The sequence below is a fragment of the Anarhichas minor genome, unplaced genomic scaffold (assembly GCF_050575085.1).
Source record: "Anarhichas minor isolate MPS153535 unplaced genomic scaffold, ASM5057508v1 ptg000008l, whole genome shotgun sequence".
Classification (NCBI taxonomy): domain Eukaryota; kingdom Metazoa; phylum Chordata; class Actinopteri; order Perciformes; family Anarhichadidae; genus Anarhichas; species Anarhichas minor.
In genome coordinates, this window is record NW_027466454.1 from 798,952 (window position 1) to 823,609 (window position 24,658).

Consider the following 24,658-nt stretch of genomic DNA (forward strand, 5'->3'; position numbering starts at 1 on the left):
GTAACAATGCCCTGAGTTTGGAGTTCCTCAAATATTTCAGGAACTTTCTTTTCGAGGCGAGGCCTCAATCCATCTTGTACATCCGGCTCCTTTTTAGGCTGAAAAGAGAACTAACGTTAACGTTACTCCACTTCTGACGGAACAATGAATTAAATATAACAACGATAGGTTATGTTCAAAATTTCTCAAATAAAACGCAAAGGAAAAAGCCCCCCTCCTTGTTCAGATGAGAAGAAGCATGCAGAGGAGAAGAGAAAAGCCCCCCTGCTCTCTTTCTTCCATCATTAAGCTGGGCCGAATCATCTGGTTGAAGTTTAAATCAAAAGGAATTTAATATACTAACAAAAGCAAATGCAGTTACAAACTGAATTAAACTATCAATAGTAATATTTCATGAAATAGAGGCCCCATCCGCACCACACGACAGACTGGTGTGTCCGCCTCATGGTCCAGATGAAAGGGTCTGATTTTCTCCGGGGATTCACAGTTTCTTTGTCTCTCCAAAGTCTCTGAAATGTCTCATATTCGCCCATCGATCAGCTCAGTGATTGGCTGAACCCTTCGGACTTCAGTCGGCCACTTCCTTGACCAATTCCTCCCCCCTTCTTGAAGGCTGTGCTCAGAAACTCTTCAGCAACATCCCCCTCTCTCTGACTTTATGGCGGTGTCATAAATTCTCTGGTTTCTCACAGTGCACAACAAATTCAGTAACTCTCCCTTTAGTGTAAACCTTCTACAAGTAAACATATTGTAACACATATTATCCATCGCTAGCTTTAAACTTAACTTCCTCACACTAGACTTGACCAACCGAGTTGCTAGATCACAAATGCTAACATGAACGAACTTGACATGACATAACGCTCATCATGATGGCCAGAACATAATTTAAGAACCCAAACAAAGAAGCTAGCTAACGTTAGCTATCCGACATCACCTAGCAGACTCATTAACTTTTCTTCAGCTAACTAGCTTAATATGAGCTGATAGCTAATGTTAGACAGTTGGCAAACTTAAGAGATCTAACTCACTTAAATTAATCTTTGCCGATATCCAACCAGCTCTGCGTCATCACAGTGTGTGCAGACGTTCGCTCCATTCCGCAGCTCCCGGAGCTCCCCGCCCATCAGCCGGCAAGCGGGCAGGGAGCTCCGAGCGCTGCAACACGGGGCGAAGAGTTTGGCCGGGCACTGCTGGACTGCACACACTACGTGTGCCTCAGGACAGTTGATTTTACAGTTTTATGTCTTTTATGTCTTTTATGTCTTTTTCATGAATATCTGCATTCAGCACTTTTCACTTTTTATGCTCTTAAAAGACGTTTCAGGCAGAGAGGAGGCCAAAAGTTGATTTTGTGAAAGTAAACATAGTTTCAAAGATTTCTTCAAAAAAGTACCTCAGGATAGTTGATTTCACAGTTTGATGGCATTTTCACTTTTTATGCTCTTAAAAGACGTTTCAGGCAGAGAGGAGGCCAAAAGTTGATTTTGTGAAAGTAAACATAGTTTCAAAGATTTATTCTACAAAGTACCTCAGGATAGTTGATTTCAAAGTTTGATGGCATTTTCATGAATATCTGCAGCACTTTACTGGCTAGACATACATTTTCACTTTTTATGCTCTTAAAAGACGTTTCAGGCAGAGAGGAGGCCAAAAGTTGATTTTGTGAAAGTAAACATAGTTTCAAAGATTTATTCTATAAAGTACCTCAGGATAGTTGATTTCACAGTTTGATGGCATTTTCACTTTTTATGCTCTTAAAAGACGTTTCAGGCAGAGAGGAGGCCAAAAGTTGATTTTGTGAAAGTAAACATAGTTTCAAAGATTTATTCTACAAAGTACCTCAGGATAGTTGATTTCACAGTTTGATGGCATTTTCATGAATATCTGCAGCACTTTACTGGCTAGACATACATTTTCACTTTTTATGCTCTTAAAAGACGTTTCAGGCAGAGAGGAGGCCAAAAGTTGATTTTGTGAAAGTAAACATAGTTTCAAAGATTTATTCTACAAAGTACCTCAGGATAGTTGATTTCACAGTTTGATGGCATTTTCATGAATATCTGCAGCACTTTACTGGCTAGACATACATTTTCACTTTTTATGCTCTTAAAAGACGTTTCAGGCAGAGAGGAGGCCAAAAGTTGATTTTGTGAAAGTAAACATAGTTTCAAAGATTTCTTCAAAAAAGTACCTCAGGATAGTTGATTTCACAGTTTGATGGCATTTTCACTTTTTATGCTCTTAAAAGACGTTTCAGGCAGAGAGGAGGCCAAAAGTTGATTTTGTGAAAGTAAACATAGTTTCAAAGATTTATTCTACAAAGTACCTCAGGATAGTTGATTTCAAAGTTTGATGGCATTTTCATGAATATCTGCAGCACTTTACTGGCTAGACATACATTTTCACTTTTTATGCTCTTAAAAGACGTTTCAGGCAGAGAGGAGGCCAAAAGTTGATTTTGTGAAAGTAAACATAGTTTCAAAGATTTATTCTATAAAGTACCTCAGGATAGTTGATTTCACAGTTTGATGGCATTTTCACTTTTTATGCTCTTAAAAGACGTTTCAGGCAGAGAGGAGGCCAAAAGTTGATTTTGTGAAAGTAAACATAGTTTCAAAGATTTATTCTACAAAGTACCTCAGGATAGTTGATTTCACAGTTTGATGGCATTTTCATGAATATCTGCAGCACTTTACTGGCTAGACATACATTTTCACTTTTTATGCTCTTAAAAGACGTTTCAGGCAGAGAGGAGGCCAAAAGTTGATTTTGTGAAAGTAAACATAGTTTCAAAGATTTATTCTACAAAGTACCTCAGGATAGTTGATTTCACAGTTTGATGGCATTTTCATGAATATCTGCAGCACTTTACTGGCTAGACATACATTTTCACTTTTTATGCTCTTAAAAGACGTTTCAGGCAGAGAGGAGGCCAAAAGTTGATTTTGTGAAAGTAAACATAGTTTCAAAGATTTTCTTCAAAAAAGTACCTCAGGACAGTTGTCACAGTTTGATGGCATTTTCATGAATTTCTGCAGCTTTCAGTACTTTACTGCCTAGAGATGCATTTTCACTTTTTATGCTCTTAAAAGACGTTTCAGGCAGAGAGGAGGCCAAAAGTTGATTTTGTGAAAGTAAACATAGTTTCAAAGATTTATTCTACAAAGTACCTCAGGATAGTTGATTTCACAGTTTGATGGCATTTTCATGAATATCTGCAGCACTTTACTGGCTAGACATACATTTTCACTTTTTATGCTCTTAAAAGACGTTTCAGGCAGAGAGGAGGCCAAAAGTTGATTTTGTGAAAGTAAACATAGTTTCAAAGATTTTCTTCAAAAAAGTACCTCAGGACAGTTGTCACAGTTTGATGGCATTTTCATGAATTTCTGCAGCTTTCAGTACTTTACTGCCTAGAGATGCATTTTCACTTTTTATGCTCTTAAAAGACGTTTCAGGCAGAGAGGAGGCCAAAAGTTGATTTTGTGAAAGTAAACATAGTTTCAAAGATTTATTCTACAAAGTACCTCAGGATAGTTGATTTCACAGTTTGATGGCATTTTCACTTTTCATGCTCTTAAAAGACGTTTCAGGCAGAGAGGAGGCCAAAAGTTGATTTTGTGAAAGTAAACATAGTTTCATAGATTTCTTCTACAAAGTACCTCAGGATAGTTGATTTCACAGTTTGATGTCATTTTCATGAATTTCTGCAGCACTTTACTGGCTAGAGATGCATTTTCACTTTTTATGCTCTTAAAAGACGTTTCAGGCAGAGAGGAGGCCAAAAGTGGATTTTGTGAAAGTAAACATAGTTTCAAAGATTTTCTTCAAAAAAGTACCTCAGGACAGTTGATTTCACGGTTTGATGGCATTTTCATGAATATCTGCAGCACTTTATTGCCTAGAGATGCATTTTCACTTTTTAAGGTCTTAAACCACGTTTCAGGCAGAGAGGAGGCCAAAAGTTGATTTTGTGAAAGTAAACATAGTTTCATAGATTTCTTCTACAAAGTAACTCAGGATAGTTGATTTCACAGTTTGATGGCATTTTCATGAATTTCTGCAGCACTTTACTGGCTAGAGATGCATTTTCACTTTTTATGCTCTTAAAAGACGTTTCAGGCAGAGAGGAGGCCAAAAGTGGATTTTGTGAAAGTAAACATAGTTTCAAAGATTTTCTTCAAAAAAGTACCTCAGGACAGTTGTCACAGTTTGATGGCATTTTCATGAATTTCTGCAGCTTTCAGTACTTTACTGCCTAGAGATGCATTTTCACTTTTTATGCTCTTAAAAGACGTTTCAGGCAGAGAGGAGGCCAAAAGTTGATTTTGTGAAAGTAAACATAGTTTCAAAGATTTATTCTACAAAGTACCTCAGGATAGTTGATTTCACAGTTTGATGGCATTTTCACTTTTCATGCTCTTAAAAGACGTTTCAGGCAGAGAGGAGGCCAAAAGTTGATTTTGTGAAAGTAAACATAGTTTCATAGATTTCTTCTACAAAGTACCTCAGGATAGTTGATTTCACAGTTTGATGTCATTTTCATGAATTTCTGCAGCACTTTACTGGCTAGAGATGCATTTTCACTTTTTATGCTCTTAAAAGACGTTTCAGGCAGAGAGGAGGCCAAAAGTGGATTTTGTGAAAGTAAACATAGTTTCAAAGATTTTCTTCAAAAAAACACCTCAGGACAGTTGATTTCACGGTTTGATGGCATTTTCATGAATATCTGCAGCACTTTATTGCCTAGAGATGCATTTTCACTTTTTAAGGTCTTAAACCACGTTTCAGGCAGAGAGGAGGCCAAAAGTTGATTTTGTGAAAGTAAACATAGTTTCATAGATTTCTTCTACAAAGTACCTCAGGATAGTTGATTTCACAGTTTGATGGCATTTTCATGAATTTCTGCAGCACTTTACTGGCTAGAGATGCATTTTCACTTTTTATGCTCTTAAAAGACGTTTCAGGCAGAGAGGAGGCCAAAAGTTGATTTTGTGAAAGTAAACATAGTTTCATAGATTTCTTCTACAAAGTACCTCAGGATAGTTGATTTCACAGTTTGATGGCATTTTCATGAATTTCTGCAGCACTTTATTGCCTAGAGATGCATTTTCACTTTTTAAGGTCTTAAACCACGTTTCAGGCAGAGAGGATGCCAAAAGTTGATTTTGTGAAAGTAAACATAGTTTCAAAGATTTTCTTCAAAAAAAGTGAAAATTATATCAAACTGTGAAATCAACTGTCCTGATGCACTTTTTTGAAGAAAATCTTTGAAACTATGTTTACAAATCTTTGAAACTATGTTTACAAATGATTGTTTACAAAATCAACTTTTGGCGTCTTCCCAGCCTGAAACATATTTTAAGAGCATAAAAGGCTGAGAATGTACCTTAAACGAGTAAAGGTGTTTAGGCGTGTCAGGTTCTAAAACTGTGAAATCCAGCCACTTTTTTGAAGAAAATCTTTGGAACTTTCGACTGTCACTTGCGTCCATGAATCGAGAAGGACTTCTTACTGGAACTGAAATGATGTACTGGGATTAAACTCTTGTCAACAAAGAAAGGTTTTTTTCATAGCTGCAGTGACGTTTTTATGAATAATATTTGATGGCTCGTGCTCTTGTGTGGTGGAATGCGTGGATCCGCTGCAGGCTTGCTGGATTGATTTGTCATGCTTTGTTGTCATATGAATATATATGTGACTGGTTCTTATGACTTTGTGGTTGTCATTGTGTTAATTACGTTGATTTGACTATGCATTGTCCGTTAATGACGTAGCGTCCCGTCATGCAATTCATGTATCTGCACCGTAGCTGTAGGACAGCACAGAAGGCCCAGGTATAAAATGCACGGCCCCCCACTGTAGGGGAATTGCCACAGAAGGTGCCAATAAACTAAGTGCTGTGACACAGTTAACATGTACTGTACAGGAGGAATTTGAGGTAGACAGCTTAAAAAGTAACTCTAGCTGTCTCTGAACTTTTAAGGTATTAAATCTCTTTTTGAGAGCTTTTGAGTCTTTTGTGCATTTACTTCTGGATAGATATAATACACAAATATCACATAAAAAAGTATTACAACTCCATGAAAACCTTAATGCTAACTGCAAAAACAGTGTACTGTTCACATTACTATACAGTACAGTTCATACTTAACAATTGGTATATTTTATGGAAATTGAAAGTTTGGAAGTTTTTTTTTTTTTACGTACACTTAGGTTAAAGTCTGCCCTTTCCAGCAAACTGATGTCTGAACTGGAATATAAATAAGGTTTTGCTCCCAGGCGAGCAAATGTAAATAACACGGGGAAAAAATGATACAATGCAAACATTGATCTCTTGTTGTTGCTCTGTTGTTGAATGAGGAGGAGGGGAAAATGATATAGTTCACCGTAATTAACTATTGCTAATATCAATGTCCGTTCCAACCACATCTACTGGCATAAAAACAGGAAGTCAGTGGTAAAGTAGTAAAGCCTGCATCTTGCTTGACTGCCTCTGTCAATTGTGACATTGACAAGAGGTGCGACTCCGCACCTGGTGCTGAAAAGTTGAGAATCTAATATATTAGATTCCGGCGTATGAAAGGAATGCAAGGGTTTGGCAGGTGACACGTTTTTATCGACACGTACTCGGTGTGAAAATTGGATGTTTAGTAAAACTCACACTGTTGTGAGGAGGAACTCTGCTTTGTCTGTGTGCGTGCCTGTTCTCTCACTGCCGCCAGTTCATCAGTTTTAAGTTATCTAAATATTTTAAGTTGAAGTCCGCTCAAACAGACACACACGGATAACACGGAACAAAAAAACAAGACCGCATCATCTTTAATCTGTAGAGCTAAAATCAGTAAGCCACGCTTGCTCTGGTTACTGATAGCTACATGTATATATGCAGATTTACAGTGCACTGCGGTGTCATGTGTTCCCCGATTACCCGCAAAGTGGATGTCAACACAGTTAGCGCAGATGGGTTCAACAGTTTATGGCATCAGAAAAAGCCACATTCTGACAGATTAACTTCCAGCGTGTAATAGTAATAACACTCAATTCAGACTTTATGAGTGTTATTTTACAGATCTGTTAAATTTTACTGTTGTAGGACAGAGTTTAACATATGTAATGGGCACTTAGTGGTGGTAATGTTTGCGATTACTTACTTACATTCAACTGTTTTACTGTTGTGTAGCCCTGGGGTTAATACATTCGGTTTTGAAGAAAACAACTTAAAACAATATTAACAGCAAACCATGGGTTAAACCAGAGTTAAAAAGGAAAACCTGAAAGGTTCAACCGCACCCTTCTATCCATGCTCGGAACTCTGGATCCAAAGCAAAAGCAGAAGTGGAGTCAGCACATCAGTCATTTGGTGCATGCATACAACCCAGAAACGAGGCAACTGGTTACTCAGATTATCTGCTGATGTTCGGAAGAGAAGCCCGCCTACCTGTGGATATATGTTTTGGAGTGTTTGAGGAGAGTGAAAAGAGTGTAACGTACCAGCAGTATATTACTAAGCTGAAAAGAGATCCCCACAAAGCCTACCAACTCGCCACAGAAGCTGCTGACAAGAATCACAAGAGGAACAAGAGAGCACATGACAAGCTGGTAAAAGAACAAGTCTTGGAAGAGGGAGACCGTGTGCTGCTGAGACACTTTGGTGTCACTGGAAAGCACAAGCTGAAGGATAAGTGGAGGTCAGGGCCCTACATCGTTGTTGGAAAGATGCCAAACCTTCCAGTCTACCAAGTGAAACCAGAAAGGGGAACAGGAGTTGTAAAAACATTGCACCGCAATCATCTGTTACCCATTGGCTATTTAGTGAGACTGCCTGCACAGAGTGATGAGCCAGAGCTGCCACCGAGGCCTGTGACAAGGACACAGCAGAGACGAGCTCAAAGCTCAACACAGATTGTCAATGACGAAGATCCTTCATTTTCCTCAGAGTCTGATGGTGAGGATGGGGACCCACCAATACCACTAGCAGTGGAGTGGAGAGATTTTTTGTCACAGCCAGAGTTTTTAACAAGACTGCAAGGTCCAGTCACGGATGAAGTCCAAGTTGTTTCACCAGTCAGAAACCTGGCAGCAGACAGCATAAATCAGGAGACTTTTACTGTTCCAGATGTTGATCTGCCTCCCACCACTGACGCAGAAGCAGACTGTTCTGCCCCCACATTTCTGTGTTGTAGAATTTCATTGCCTTTTCATCCATCCCTCCTCTCTTGCCGTAGTTAGGGCCTCGTTGTTTTTGTATTTTAATGAAAGGACATGCTGCACTAACATTTCACCTCTTCTGTTTGGTAGCCTTGAGAGACCTTAGTCTGTGAGTATTTCGTTATGAAGCATGAGAACATATATTCTATTCTATTTGCTCTTTTAGTAAGCTTATAGCATTTGCGTTGTATTAAATGCTAATCGCGGTTAGCATTTCTGCATTAACGGTAATGTTAATATTAGCTTAGAAGCTAGCTAGTCGAACGTTCTTTCATGTTGGCTATATGCTGGATTGTTGTTATGTATTCATGTATGTATATATGGACAGTTTGTAAGGCCATATTTCATATTGTGTTTCCACAGTTTTACAAAATTAAGATTCACACTAAAGTCCCAGTATCATATTTCAGCTTTTCACAAAGACAGACGAAAGAAAAAGCAAAAACACATTGAGGAACAGAGGATAGTGCAACACAAATTACCCCTGATAGGTACACAAATATGTTGCACCCATTTTATGTAGCACCCCAACAGAGAGTCTATAGAGAGTAGACCTACACTGGAATGATGGGGCGTTTGGGTTCTGAACTCCTAAGGTAGTTACCACGAAGGTTTACCTGATTATTGTGAATTTATATTACCCTCCGAATAACAAAGAAACTGTCAAACTTAGCAATAATTAAATAACTGACCACAGACAACTGATTGGGATGAAAAAATAAATACAAGTTTACTGACAGCTTTTGAAAATGTTCAAATAATAATTACCCTTTCGGGGGACAAGAAAAACAAAACAACAATAACACCTTACAGTATGACAGAATACTCAAATTGACTTTAAAACACTCATGGGCCCACACACACTCACATTACAATAATTAACAAGGTAATACAACGATCAAACTCTTTTAAGATAATAATTGGGCAAACTGTTTTTTATAGCAAAATCAAATAGATGCAGATTGTAAGAAGACCTATTCTTGTATTGTCGGCAAATGCCACCTAAATGCAAGTACGGTGATTTTTACCTGGTCAATGCTACAAGCAGACTTTAATGGAGTAATGCAAATGCTAAGAAACGTGATGTACATCAGAATTTTTAACAATACCTTTGTATATGTTGTGGCTGCTTCCACCTGGTACTCAAGGGCCGGGGTGAAATCTGGCATGGGAGGTAAATATGTGATTACCACACAGCATTCTGTGGACAACATCCAGGTGGATGCTGTCCAGGCATCCACCTGGATGTGTTCGCAGATATACATACATACAATAAACGTATGCTGTACATGATTTTAAAAGTCCAATCGTGGCAAGTGAGCATATTTGTTTAATCACTGTTATTATAAACTGCAAAACTTACAATCCGTGCCTCTCCACCAAGTCAGAGACGCAAACTTTGACGAGTTTCAGCCTGTTTTTTTCTGTAACAATGCCCTGAGTTTGGAGTTCCTCAAATATTTCAGGAACTTTCTTTTTGAGGCGAGGCCTCAATCCATCTTGTACATCTGGCTCCTTTTTAGGCTGAAAAGAGAACTAACGTTAACGTTACTCCACTTCTGACGGAACAATGAATTAAATATAACAACGATAGGTTATGTTCAAAATTTCTCAAATACAACGCAAAGGAAAAAGCCCCCCTCCTTGTTCAGATGAGAAGAAGCATGCAGAGGAGAAGAGAAAAGCCCCCCTGCTCTCTGTCTTCCATCATTAAGCTGGGCCGAATCATCTGGTTGAAGTTTAAATCAAAAGAAATTTAATATACTAACAAAAGCAAATGCAGTTACAAACTGAATTAAACTATCAATAGTAATATTTCATGAAATAGAGGCCCTATCCGCACCACACGACAGACTGGTGTGTCCGCCTCATGGTCCAGATGAAAGGGTCTGATTTTCTCCGGGGATTCACAGTTTCTTTGTCTCTCCAAAGTCTCTGAAATGTCTCATATTTGCCCATCGATCAGCTCAGTGATTGGCTGAACCCTTCGGACTTCAGTCGGCCACTTCCTTGACCAATTCCTCCCCCCTTCTTGAAGGCTGTGCTCAGAAACTCTTCAGCAACATCCCCCTCTCTCTGACTTTATGGCGGTGTCATAAATTCTCTGGTTTCTCACAGTGCACAACAAATTCAGTAACTCTCCCTTTAGTGTAAACCTTCTACAAGTAAACATATTGTAACACATATTATCCATCGCTAGCTTTAAACTTAACTTCCTCACACTAGACTTGACCAACCGAGTTGCTAGATCACAAATGCTAACATGAACGAACTTGACATGACATAACGCTCATCATGATGGCCAGAACATAATTTAAGAACCCAAACAAAGAAGCTAGCTAACGTTAGCTATCCGACATCACCTAGCAGACTCATTAACTTTTCTTCAGCTAACTAGCTTAATATGAGCTGATAGCTAAAGTTAGACAGTTGGCAAACTTAAGAGATCTAACTCACTTAAATTAATCTTTGCCGATATCCAACCAGCTCTGCGTCATCACAGTGTGTGCAGACGTTCGCTCCATTCCGCAGCGCCCGGAGCTCCCCGCCCATCAGCCGGCAAGCGGGCAGGGAGCTCCGAGCGCTGCAACACGGGGCGAAGAGTTTGGCCGGGCACTGCTGGACTGCACACACTACGTGTGCCTCAGGACAGTTGATTTCACAGGTTTATGTCTTTTATGTCTTTTATGTCTTTTATGTCTTTTATGTCTTTTTCATGAATATCTGCATTCAGCACTTTTCACTTTTTATGCTCTTCAAATAAGTTTCAGGCTGGGAAGAGGCCAAAAGTGGATTTTGTGAAAGGAAACATAGTTTCAAAGATGTTCTTCAAAAAGTGGATTTTGTGAAAGTAAACATTTTTCAAAGTATTTTTTCAAACAGTTGATTTCACAGTTTGATGTAATTGTCATGAATTTCTGAAGCTTTAAGGACTTTACTGTGCAAGTGATGCATTTTCACTTTGTATGCTCTTAAAAGACGTTTCAGGCAGAGAGAAGGCCAAAAGTGGATTTTGTGAAAGTAAACATAGTTTCAAAGATTTTCTTCAAAAAAGTACCTCAGGACAGTTGATTTCACAGTTTGATGGCATTTTCATGAATATCTGCAGCACTTTACTGGCTAGAGATGCATTTTCACTTTTTTTGCTCTTAAAAGACGTTTCAGGCAGAGAGGAGGCCAAAAGTTGATTTTGTGAAAGTAAACATAGTTTCAAAGATTTATTCAAAAAAGTACCTCAGGACAGTTGATTTCACAGTTTGATGGCATTTTCATGAATTTCTGCAGCACTTTACTTGGCTAGAGATGCATTTTCACTTTGTATGCTCTTAAAAGACGTTTCAGGCAGAGAGGAGGCCAAAAGTTGATTTTGTGAAAGTAAACATAGTTTCAAAGATTTCTTCTACAAAGTACGTCAGGATAGTTGATTTCACAGTTTGATGGCATTTTCATGAATTTCTGCAGCACTTTATTGCCTAGAGATGCATTTTCACTTTTTAAGGTCTTAAACCACGTTTCAGGCGAGAGGAGGCCAAAAGTTGATTTTGTGAAAGTAAACATAGTTTCAAAGATTTATTCTACAAAGTACCTCAGGATAGTTGATTTCACAGTTTGATGGCATTTTCATGAATATCTGCAGCACTTTACTGGCTAGACATGCATTTTCACTTTTTATGCTCTTAAAAGACGTTTCAGGCAGAGAGGAGGCCAAAAGTTGATTTTGTGAAAGTAAACATAGTTTCAAAGATTTATTCTACAAAGTACCTTAGGATAGTTGATTTCACAGTTTGATGGCATTTTCATGAATATCTGCAGCACTTTACTGGCTAGACATGCATTTTCACTTTTTATGCTCTTAAAAGACGTTTCAGGCAGAGAGGACGCCAAAAGTTGATTTTGTGAAAGTAAACATAGTTTCAAAGATTTTCTTCAAAAAAGTACCTCAGGACAGTTGATTTCACAGTTTGATGGCATTTTCATGAATTTCTGCAGCTTTCAGCACTTTACTGGCTAGAGATGCATTTTCACTTTTTATGCTCTTAAAAGACGTTTCAGGCAGAGAGGAGGCCAAAAGTTGATTTTGTGAAAGTAAACATAGTTTCATAGATTTCTTCTACAAAGTACCTCAGGATAGTTGATTTCACAGTTTGATGGCATTTTCATGAATATGTGCATCACTTTACTGGCTAGAGATGCATTTTCACTTTTTATGCTCTTAAAAGACGTTTCAGGCAGAGAGGAGGCCAAAAGTGGATTTTGTGAAAGTAAACATAATTTCAAAGATGTTCTTCAATGAAGTGCCTCAGGACAGTTGATTTCACAGTTTGATGGCATTTTCATGAATTTCTGCAGCACTTTATTGCCTAGAGATGCATTTTCACTTTTTAAGGTCTTAAACCACGTTTCAGGCAGAGAGGAGGCCAAAAGTTGATTTTGTGAAAGTAAACATAGTTTCAAAGATTTATTCTACAAAGTACCTTAGGATAGTTGATTTCACAGTTTGATGGCATTTTCATGAATATCTGCAGCACTTTACTGGCTAGACATGCATTTTCACTTTTTATGCTCTTAAAAGACGTTTCAGGCAGAGAGGACGCCAAAAGTTGATTTTGTGAAAGTAAACATAGTTTCAAAGATTTTCTTCAAAAAAGTACCTCAGGACAGTTGATTTCACAGTTTGATGGCATTTTCATGAATTTCTGCAGCTTTCAGCACTTTACTGGCTAGAGATGCATTTTCACTTTTTATGCTCTTAAAAGACGTTTCAGGCAGAGAGGAGGCCAAAAGTTGATTTTGTGAAAGTAAACATAGTTTCATAGATTTCTTCTACAAAGTACCTCAGGATAGTTGATTTCACAGTTTGATGGCATTTTCATGAATATGTGCATCACTTTACTGGCTAGAGATGCATTTTCACTTTTTATGCTCTTAAAAGACGTTTCAGGCAGAGAGGAGGCCAAAAGTGGATTTTGTGAAAGTAAACATAGTTTCAAAGATTTTCTTCAAAAAAAGTGAAAATTATATCAAACTGTGAAATCAACTGTCCTGATGCACTTTTTTGAAGAAAATCTTTGAAACTATGTTTACAAATCTTTGAAACTATGTTTACAAATGATTGTTTACAAAATCAACTTTTGGCGTCTTCCCAGCCTGAAACATATTTTAAGAGCATAAAAGGCTGAGAATGTACCTTAAACGAGTAAAGGTGTTTAGGCGTGTCAGGTTCTAAAACTGTGAAATCCAGCCACTTTTTTGAAGAAAATCTTTGGAACTTTCGACTGTCACTTGCGTCCATGAATCGAGAAGGACTTCTTACTGGAACTGAAATGATGTACTGGGATTAAACTCTTGTCAACAAAGAAAGGTTTTTTTCATAGCTGCAGTGACGTTTTTATGAATAATATTTGATGGCTCGTGCTCTTGTGTGGTGGAATGCGTGGATCCGCTGCAGGCTTGCTGGATTGATTTGTCATGCTTTGTTGTCATATGAATATATATGTGACTGGTTCTTATGACTTTGTGGTTGTCATTGTGTTAATTACGTTGATTTGACTATGCATTGTCCGTTAATGACGTAGCGTCCCGTCATGCAATTCATGTATCTGCACCGTAGCTGTAGGACAGCACAGAAGGCCCAGGTATAAAATGCACGGCCCCCCACTGTAGGGGAATTGCCACAGAAGGTGCCAATAAACTAAGTGCTGTGACACAGTTAACATGTACTGTACAGGAGGAATTTGAGGTAGACAGCTTAAAAAGTAACTCTAGCTGTCTCTGAACTTTTAAGGTATTAAATCTCTTTTTGAGAGCTTTTGAGTCTTTTGTGCATTTACTTCTGGATAGATATAATACACAAATACCACATAAAAAAGTATTACAACTCCATGAAAACCTTAATGCTAACTGCAAAAACAGTGTACTGTTCACATTACTATACAGTACAGTTCATACTTAACAATTGGTATATTTTATGGAAATTGAAAGTTTGGAAGGTTTTTTTTTTTTACGTACACTTAGGTTAAAGTCTGCCCTTTCCAGCAAACTGATGTCTGAACTGGAATATAAATAAGGTTTTGCTCCCAGGCGAGCAAATGTAAATAACACGGGGAAAAAATGATACAATGCAAACATTGATCTCTTGTTGTTGCTCTGTTGTTGAATGAGGAGGAGGGGAAAATGACATAGTTCACCGTAATTAACTATTGCTAATATCAATGTCCGTTCCAACCACATCTACTGGCATAAAAACAGGAAGTCAGTGGTAAAGTAGTAAAGCCTGCATCTTGCTTGACTGCCTCTGTCAATTGTGACATTGACAAGAGGTGCGACTCCGCACCTGGTGCTGAAAAGTTGAGAATCTAATATATTAGATTCCGGCGTATGAAAGGAATGCAAGGGTTTGGCAGGTGACACGTTTTTATCGACGCGTACTCGGTGTGAAAATTGGATGTTTAGTAAAACTCACACTGTTGTGAGGAGGAACTCTGCTTTGTCTGTGTGCGTGCCTGTTCTCTCACTGCCGCCAGTTCATCAGTTTTAAGTTTTCTAAATATTTTAAGTTGAAGTCCGCTCAAACAGACACACACGGATAACACGGAACAAAAAAACAAGACCGCATCATCTTTAATCTGTAGAGCTAAACTCAGTAAGCCACGCTTGCTCTGGTTACTGATAGCTACATGTATATATGCAGATTTACAGTGCACTGCGGTGTCATGTGTTCCCCGATTACCCGCAAAGTGGATGTCAACACAGTTAGCGCAGATGGGTTCAACAGTTTATGGCATCAGAAAAAGCCACATTCTGACAGATTAACTTCCAGCGTGTAATAGTAATAACACTCAATTCAGAGTTTATGAGTGTTATTTTACAGATCTGTTAAATTTTACTGTTGTAGGACAGAGTTTAACATATGTAATGGGCACTTAGTGGTGGTAATGTTTGCGATTACTTACTTACATTCAACTGTTTTACTGTTGTGTAGCCCTGGGGTTAATACATTCGGTTTTGAAGAAAACAACTTAAAACAATATTAACAGCAAACCATGGGTTAAACCAGAGTTAAAAAGGAAAACCTGAAAGGTTCAACCGCACCCTTCTATCCATGCTCGGAACTCTGGATCCAAAGCAAAAGCAGAAGTGGAGTCAGCACATCAGTCATTTGGTGCATGCATACAACCCAGAAACGAGGCAACTGGTTACTCAGATTATCTGCTGATGTTCGGAAGAGAAGCCCGCCTACCTGTGGATATATGTTTTGGAGTGTTTGAGGAGAGTGAAAAGAGTGTAACGTACCAGCAGTATATTACTAAGCTGAAAAGAGATCCCCACAAAGCCTACCAACTCGCCACAGAAGCTGCTGACAAGAATCACAAGAGGAACAAGAGAGCACATGACAAGCTGGTAAAAGAACAAGTCTTGGAAGAGGGAGACCGTGTGCTGCTGAGACACTTTGGTGTCACTGGAAAGCACAAGCTGAAGGATAAGTGGAGGTCAGGGCCCTACATCGTTGTTGGAAAGATGCCAAACCTTCCAGTCTACCAAGTGAAACCAGAAAGGGGAACAGGAGTTGTAAAAACATTGCACCGCAATCATCTGTTACCCATTGGCTATTTAGTGAGACTGCCTGCACAGAGTGATGAGCCAGAGCTGCCACCGAGGCCTGTGACAAGGACACAGCAGAGACGAGCTCAAAGCTCAACACAGATTGTCAATGACGAAGATCCTTCATTTTCCTCAGAGTCTGATGGTGAGGATGGGGACCCACCAATACCACTAGCAGTGGAGTGGAGAGATTTTTTGTCACAGCCAGAGTTTTTAACAAGACTGCAAGGTCCAGTCACGGATGAAGTCCAAGTTGTTTCACCAGTCAGAAACCTGGCAGCAGACAGCATAAATCAGGAGACTTTTACTGTTCCAGATGTTGATCTGCCTCCCACCACTGACGCAGAAGCAGACTGTTCTGCCCCCACATTTCTGTGTTGTAGAATTTCATTGCCTTTTCATCCATCCCTCCTCTCTTGCCGTAGTTAGGGCCTCGTTGTTTTTGTATTTTAATGAAAGGACATGCTGCACTAACATTTCACCTCTTCTGTTTGGTAGCCTTGAGAGACCTTAGTCTGTGAGTATTTCGTTATGAAGCATGAGAACATATATTCTATTCTATTTGCTCTTTTAGTAAGCTTATAGCATTTGCGTTGTATTAAATGCTAATCGCGGTTAGCATTTCTGCATTAACGGTAATGTTAATATTAGCTTAGAAGCTAGCTAGTCGAACGTTCTTTCATGTTGGCTATATGCTGGATTGTTGTTATGTATTCATGTATGTATATATGGACAGTTTGTAAGGCCATATTTCATATTGTGTTTCCACAGTTTTACAAAATTAAGATTCACACTAAAGTCCCAGTATCATATTTCAGCTTTTCACAAAGACAGACGAAAGAAAAAGCAAAAACACATTGAGGAACAGAGGATAGTGCAACACAAATTACCCCTGATAGGTACACAAATATGTTGCACCCATTTTATGTAGCACCCCAACAGAGAGTCTATAGAGAGTAGACCTACACTGGAATGATGGGGCGTTTGGGTTCTGAACTCCTAAGGTAGTTACCACGAAGGTTTACCTGATTATTGTGAATTTATATTACCCTCCGAATAACAAAGAAACTGTCAAACTTAGCAATAATTAAATAACTGACCACAGACAACTGATTGGGATGAAAAAATAAATACAAGTTTACTGACAGCTTTTGAAAATGTTCAAATAATAATTACCCTTTCGGGGGACAAGAAAAACAAAACAACAATAACACCTTACAGTATGACAGAATACTCAAATTGACTTTAAAACACTCATGGGCCCACACACACTCACATTACAATAATTAACAAGGTAATACAACGATCAAACTCTTTTAAGATAATAATTGGGCAAACTGTTTTTTATAGCAAAATCAAATAGATGCAGATTGTAAGAAGACCTATTCTTGTATTGTCGGCAAATGCCACCTAAATGCAAGTACGGTGATTTTTACCTGGTCAATGCTACAAGCAGACTTTAATGGAGTAATGCAAATGCTAAGAAACGTGATGTACATCAGAATTTTTAACAATACCTTTGTATATGTTGTGGCTGCTTCCACCTGGTACTCAAGGGCCAGGGCAGGGGTGAAATCTGGCATAGGAGGTAAATATGTGATTACCACACAGCATTCTGTGGACAACATCCAGGTGGATGCTGTCCAGGCATCCACCTGGATGTGTTCGCAGATATACATACATACAATAAACGTATGCTGTACATGATTTTAAAAGTCCAATCGTGGCAAGTGAGCATATTTGTTTAATCACTGTTATTATAAACTGCAAAACTTACAATCCGTGCCTCTCCACCAAGTCAGAGACGCAAACTTTGACGAGTTTCAGCCTGTTTTTTTCTGTAACAATGCCCTGAGTTTGGAGTTCCTCAAATATTTCAGGAACTTTCTTTTTGAGGCGAGGCCTCAATCCATCTTGTACATCTGGCTCCTTTTTAGGCTGAAAAGAGAACTAACGTTAACGTTACTCCACTTCTGACGGAACAATGAATTAAATATAACAACGATAGGTTATGTTCAAAATTTCTCAAATACAACGCAAAGGAAAAAGCCCCCCTCCTTGTTCAGATGAGAAGAAGCATGCAGAGGAGAAGAGAAAAGCCCCCCTGCTCTCTGTCTTCCATCATTAAGCTGGGCCGAATCATCTGGTTGAAGTTTAAATCAAAAGGAATTTAATATACTAACAAAAGCAAATGCAGTTACAAACTGAATTAAACTATCAATAGTAATATTTCATGAAATAGAGGCCCTATCCGCACCACACGACAGACTGGTGTGTCCGCCTCATGGTCCAGATGAAAGGGTCTGATTTTCTCCGGGGATTCACAGTTTCTTTGTCTCTCCAAAGTCTCTGAAATGTCTCATATTCGCCCATCGATCAGCTCAGTGATTGGCTGAACCCTTCGGACTTCAGTCGGCCACTTCCTTGACCAATTCCTCCCCCCTTCTTGAAGGCTGTGCTCAGAAACTCTTCAGCAACATCCCCCTCTCTCTGACTTTATGGCGGTGTCATAAATTCTCTGGTTTCTCACAGTGCACAACAAATTCAGTAACTCTCCCTTTAGTGTAAACCTTCTACAAGTAAACATATTGTAACACATATTATCCATCGCTAGCTTTAAACTTAACTTCCTCACACTAGACTTGACCAACCGAGTTGCTAGATCACAAATGCTAACATGAACGAACTTGACATGACATAACGCTCATCATGATGGCCAGAACATAATTTAAGAACCCAAACAAAGAAGCTAGCTAACGTTAGCTATCCGACATCACCTAGCAGACTCATTAACTTTTCTTCAGCTAACTAGCTTAATATGAGCTGATAGCTAAAGTTAGACAGTTGGCAAACTTAAGAGATCTAACTCACTTAAATTAATCTTTGCCGATATCCAACCAGCTCTGCGTCATCACAGTGTGTGCAGACGTTCGCTCCATTCCGCAGCGCCCGGAGCTCCCCGCCCATCAGCCGGCAAGCGGGCAGGGAGCTCCGAGCGCTGCAACACGGGGCGAAGAGTTTGGCCGGGCACTGCTGGACTGCACACACTACGTGTGCCTCAGGACAGTTGATTTCACAGGTTTATGTCTTTTATGTATTTTATGTCTTTTATGTCTTTTTCATGAATATCTGCATTCAGCACTTTTCACTTTTTATGCTCTTCAAATAAGTTGCAGGCTGGGAAGAGGCCAAAAGTGGATTTTGTGAAAGGAAACATAGTTTCAAAGATGTTCTTCAAAAAGTGGATTTTGTGAAAGTAAACATTTTTCAAAGTATTTTTTCAAACAGTTGATTTCACAGTTTGATGTAATTTTCATGAATTTCTGAAGCTTTAAGGACTTTACTGTGCAAGTGATGCATTTTCACTTTGTATGCTCTTAAAAGACGTTTCAGGCAGAGAGAAGGCCAAAAGTTGATTTTGTGAAAGTAAACATAGTTTCAAAGATTTATTCTACAAAGTACCTCAGGACAGTTGATTTCACAGTTTGATGGCATTTTCATGAATTTCTGCAGCTTTCAGTACTTTACTGCCAAGAGATGCATTTTCACTTTTTATGGGCTTAAAAGACGTTTCAGGCAGAGAGGAGGCCAAAAGTTGATTTTGTGAAAGTAAACATAGTTTCAAAGATTTATTCTACAAAGTACCTCAGGATAGTTGATTTCACAGTTTGATGGCATTTTCATGAATATCTGCAGCACTTTACTGGCTAGACATGCATTTTCACTTTTTATGCTCTTAAAAGACGTTTCAGGCAGAGAGGAGGCCAAAAGTTGATTTTGTGAAAGTAAACATAGTTTCAAAGATTTCTTCTACAAAGTACCTCAGGATAGTTTCACAGTTTGATGGCATTTTCATGAATATCTGCAGCACTTTACTGGCTAGAGATGCATTTTCACTTTTTAATGCTCTTAAAAGACGTTTCAGGCAGAGAGGTGGCCAAAAGTTGATTTTGTGAAAGTAAACATAGTTTCAAAGATTTATTCTACAAAGTACGTCAGGATAGTTGATTTCACAGTTTGATGGCATTTTCATGAATTTCTGCAGCACTCTATTGCCTAGAGATGCATTTTCATTTTTTTAAGGTCTTAAACCACGTTTCAGGCGAGAGGAGGCCAAAAGTTGATTTTGTGAAAGTAAACATAGTTTCAAAGATTTTCTTCAAAAAAGTACCTCAGGATAGTTGATTTCACAGTTTGATGGCATTTTCATGAATTTCTGCAGCTTTCAGTACTTTACTGCCAAGAGATGCATTTTCACTTTTTATGCTCTTAAAAGACGTTTCAGGCAGAGAGGAGGCCAAAAGTTGATTTTGTGAAAGTAAACATAGTTTCAAAGATTTCTTCTACAAAGTACGTCAGGATAGTTGATTTCACAGTTTGATGGCATTTTCATGAATTTATGCAACACTTTACTGGCTAGAGATGCATTTTCACTTTTTATGCTCTTAAAAGACGTTTCAGGAAGAGGAGGCCAAAAGTTGATTTTGTGAAAGTAAACATAGTTTCAAAGATTTTCTTCAAAGAAGTGCCTCAGGATAGTTGATTTCACAGTTTGATGGCATTTTCATGAATTTCTGCAGCTTTCAGTACTTTACTGCCAAGAGATGCATTTTCACTTTTTATGCTCTTAAAAGACGTTTCAGGAAGAGGAGGCCAAAAGTTGATTTTGTGAAAGTAAACATAGTTTCAAAGATTTTCTTCAAAGAAGTGCCTCAGGATAGTTGATTTCACAGTTTGATGGCATTTTCATGAATATCTGCAGCACTTTACTGGCTAGAGATGCATTTTCACTTTTTATGCTCTTAAAAGACGTTTCAGGCAGAGAGGAGGCCAAAAGTTGATTTTGTGAAAGTAAACATAGTTTCATAGATTTCTTCAAAAAAGTACGTCAGGATAGTTGATTTCACAGTTTGATGGCATTTTCATGAATTTCTGCAGCACTCTATTGCCTAGAGATGCATTTTCACTTTTTAAGGTCTTAAACCACGTTTCAGGCAGAGAGGAGGCCAAAAGTTGATTTTGTGAAAGTAAACATAGTTTCAAAGATTTCTTCTACAAAGTACGTCAGGATAGTTGATTTCACAGTTTGATGGCATTTTCATGAATTTCTGCAGCACTCTATTGCCTAGAGATGCATTTTCACTTTTTAAGGTCTTAAACCACGTTTCAGGCAGAGAGGAGGCCAAAAGTTGATTTTGTGAAAGTAAACATAGTTTCAAAGATTTATTCTACAAAGTACCTCAGGACAGTTGATTTCACAGTTTTATGGCATTTTCATGAATATCTGCAGCACTTTACTGGCTAGAGATGCATTTTCACTTTTTATGCTCTTAAAAGACGTTTCAGGCAGAGAGGAGGCCAAAAGTTGATTTTGTGAAAGTAAACATAGTTTCAAAGATTTCTTCAAAAAAGTACCTCAGGATAGTTGATTTCACAGTTTGATGGCATTTTCATGAATTTATGCAGCACTTTACTGGCTAGACATGCATTTTCACTTTTTATGCTCTTAAAAGACGTTTCAGGCAGAGAGGAGGCCAAAAGTTGATTTTGTGAAAGTAAACATAGTTTCAAAGATTTCTTCTACAAAGTACCTCAGGATAGTTTCACAGTTTGATGGCATTTTCATGAATATCTGCAGCACTTTACTGGCTAGAGATGCATTTTCACTTTTTATGCCCTTAAAAGACGTTTCAGGCAGAGAGGAGGCCAAAAGCTGATTTTGTGAAAGTAAACATAGTTTCAAAGATTTTCTTCAAAAAAGTACCTCAGGATAGTTGATTTCACAGTTTGATGGCATTTTTCATGAATTTCTGCAGCTTTCAGTACTTTACTGCCTAGAGATGCATTTTCACTTTTTATGCTCTTAAAAGACGTTTCAGGCAGAGAGGAGGCCAAAAGCTGATTTTGTGAAAGTAAACATAGTTTCAAAGATTTTCTTCAAAAAAGTACCTCAGGATAGTTGATTTCACAGTTTGATGGCATTTTCATGAATATCTGCAGCACTTTACTGGCTAGACATGCATTTTCACTTTTTATGCTCATAAAAGACGTTTCAGGCAGAGAGGAGGCCAAAAGTTGATTTTCTGAAAGTAAACACAGTTTCAAAGATTTCTTCTACAAAGTACGTCAGGATAGTTGATTTCACAGTTTGATGGCATTTTCATGAATTTATGCAGCACTTTACTGGCTAGAGATGCATTTTCACTTTTTATGCTCTTAAAAGACGTTTCAGGAAGAGGAGGCCAAAAGTTGATTTTGTGAAAGTAAACATAGTTTCAAAGATTTTCTTCAAAAAAGTGCCTCAGGATAGTTGATTTCACAGTTTGATGGCATTTTCATGAATTTCTGCAGCTTTCAGTACTTTACTGCCAAGAGATGCATTTTCACTTTTTATGGGCTTAAAAGACGTTTCAGGCAGAGAGGAGGCCAAAAGTTGATTTTGTGAAAGTAAACATAGTTTCAAAGATTTATTCAACAAAGTACCTCAGGATAGTTGATTTCACAGTTTGATGGCATTTTCATGAATTTATGCAGCACTTTACTGGCTAGAGATGCATTTTCACTTTTTATGCTCTTAAAAGACGTTTCAGGAAGAGGAGGCCAAAAGTTGATTTTGTGAAAGTAAACATAGTTTCAAAGATTTATTCAACAAAGTACCTCAGGATAGTTGATTTCACAGTTTGATGGCATTATCATGAATATCTGCAGCACTTTACTGGCTAGACATGCATTTTCACTTTTTATGCTCTTAAAAGACGTTTCAGGCAGAGAGGAGGCCAAAAGTTGATTTTGTGAAAGTAAACATAGTTTCAAAGATTTCTTCTACAAAGTACCTCAGGATAGTTTCACAGTTTGATGGCATTTTTCATGAATTTCTGCAGCTTTCAGTACTTTACTGCCTAGAGATGCATTTTCACTTTTTATGCTCTTAAAAGACGTTTCAGGCAGAGAGGAGGCCAAAAGCTGATTTTGTGAAAGTAAACATAGTTTCAAAGATTTTCTTCAAAAAAGTACCTCAGGATAGTTGATTTCACAGTTTGATGGCATTATCATGAATATCTGCAGCACTTTACTGGCTAGACATGCATTTTCACTTTTTATGCTCTTAAAAGACGTTTCAGGCAGAGAGGAGGCCAAAAGTTGATTTTCTGAAAGTAAACACAGTTTCAAAGATTTCTTCTACAAAGTACGTCAGGATAGTTGATTTCACAGTTTGATGGCATTTTCATGAATTTATGCAGCACTTTACTGGCTAGAGATGCATTTTCACTTTTTATGCTCTTAAAAGACGTTTCAGGAAGAGGAGGCCAAAAGTTGATTTTGTGAAAGTAAACATAGTTTCAAAGATTTTCTTCAAAAAAGTGCCTCAGGATAGTTGATTTCACAGTTTGATGGCATTTTCATGAATTTCTGCAGCTTTCAGTACTTTACTGCCAAGAGATGCATTTTCACTTTTTATGGGCTTAAAAGACGTTTCAGGCAGAGAGGAGGCCAAAAGTTGATTTTGTGAAAGTAAACATAGTTTCAAAGATTTATTCAACAAAGTACCTCAGGATAGTTGATTTCACAGTTTGATGGCATTTTTCATGAATATCTGCAGCACTTTACTGGCTAGACATGCATTTTCACTTTTTATGCTCTTAAAAGACGTTTCAGGCAGAGAGGAGGCCAAAAGTTGATTTTGTGAAAGTAAACATAGTTTCAAAGATTTCTTCTACAAAGTACCTCAGGATAGTTGATTTCAGTTTGATGGCATTTTCATGAATTTCTGCAGAACTTTATTGCCTAGAGATGCATTTTCATTTTTTTAAGGGCTTAAACCACGTTTCAGGCGAGAGGAGGCCAAAAGTTGATTTTGTGAAAGTAAACATAGTTTCAAAGATTTTCTTCAAAAAAGTACCTCAGGATAGTTGATTTCACAGTTTGATGGCATTTTCATGAATATCTGCAGCACTTTACTGGCTAGACATGCATTTTCACTTTTTATGCTCTTAAAAGACGTTTCAGGCAGAGAGGAGGCCAAAAGTTGATTTTGTGAAAGTAAACATAGTTTCAAAGATTTTCTTCAAAGAAGTGCCTCAGGATAGTTGATTTCACAGTTTGATGGCATTTTCATGAATATCTGCAGCACTTTACTGGCTAGACATGCATTTTCACTTTTTATGCTCTTAAAAGACGTTTCAGGCAGAGAGGAGGCCAAAAGTTGATTTTGTGAAAGTAAACATAGTTTCAAAGATGTTCTTCAATGAAGTGCCTCAGGACAGTTGATTTCACAGTTTGATGGCATTATCATGAATATGTGCATCACTTTACTGGCTAGAGATGCATTTTCACTTTTTATGCTCTTAAAAGACGTTTCAGGCAGAGAGGAGGCCAAAAGTTGATTTTGTGAAAGTAAACATAGTTTCAAAGATTTATTCTACAAAGTACCTCAGGATAGTTGATTTCACAGTTTGATGGCATTTTCATGAATATCTGCAGCACTTTACTGGCTAGAGATGCATTTTCACTTTTTATGCTCTTAAAAGACGTTTCAGGCAGAGAGGAGGCCAAAAGTTGATTTTGTGAAAGTAAACATAGTTTCAAAGATTTTCTTCAAAGAAGTGCCTCAGGATAGTTGATTTCACAGTTTGATGGCATTTTCATGAATTTCTGCAGCTTTCAGTACTTTACTGCCAAGAGATGCATTTTCACTTTTTATGCTCTTAAAAGACGTTTCAGGCAGAGAGGAGGCCAAAAGTTGATTTTGTGAAAGTAAACATAGTTTCAAAGATGTTCTTCAATGAAGTGCCTCAGGACAGTTGATTTCACAGTTTGATGGCATTTTCATGAATATGTGCAT